Source organism: Bison bison, unplaced genomic scaffold (assembly GCF_000754665.1).
Source record: "Bison bison bison isolate TAMUID 2011002044 unplaced genomic scaffold, Bison_UMD1.0 scf7180017864259, whole genome shotgun sequence".
NCBI lineage: Eukaryota > Metazoa > Chordata > Mammalia > Artiodactyla > Bovidae > Bison > Bison bison.
This window is the reverse complement of record NW_011494831.1, coordinates 3,198,504-3,199,185: the sequence shown is the minus strand read 5'-3', so window position 1 is coordinate 3,199,185 and position 682 is coordinate 3,198,504.

The following is a 682-nucleotide window of genomic DNA, read 5'->3' as shown; positions in this document are numbered from 1 at the left end:
CCCTAAAAAATAAAAGCAAAAAGTCCGCTAGAAAAACCAAAGGGAATTATTTGATTGTGGAGCCAAGTGCCGTGAGGTAGAACATGGTTTAAAGTGGAACAGTACCAAGGGTTCTCCTGACTGTGCTCAGAGGATGACGGGGAGGAAGAGGAGTTCCGTCTGCTGTTTCTGGCTTTACCCCCTGGACTTTGAGACAAGGCTAAAAGTTGGGCCTGGCTAAAGTCGGATGTCTGGAGTTCAGGAGCACTTGTTGGGGGGGCTCCCCTGTAAAGACAGGGCCGTTCCGATGCCAAGGATCCTGGCTTGTGGCCAGGGGTCCCCATTGGCTCACAGAGCGAGTTGCCCTAGGGGAGGCTCCAGCTGGTCTGTACTGGGAGCATGTAAAAAGATGAACTGTAAGGTGGGGGTCTGGGGTGTCTCTGAGTCCCAGCCTTAAAGGGAAATCGCCAGGAACAGAAGGTAAAGAAAGGACAGCTGCCTGGAATTCTGGCCTGCAGCAGGCCCAAAAGGTCAAAGGTCAAGGGGGGACAAGGGGGACTTCCTGAGGCTCTCTGGGGAGTGCCAGCCAGCCAGGCTGTTGTGCAAGCTCTGGGCTGAACCAGAAGGGCAAGCTGGCAGAAGAGCCGTGCCTGGCCTAGTCCCCTCAGCCTCTCATATCTGTTCCCTGGAGCTGGAGTAGTGC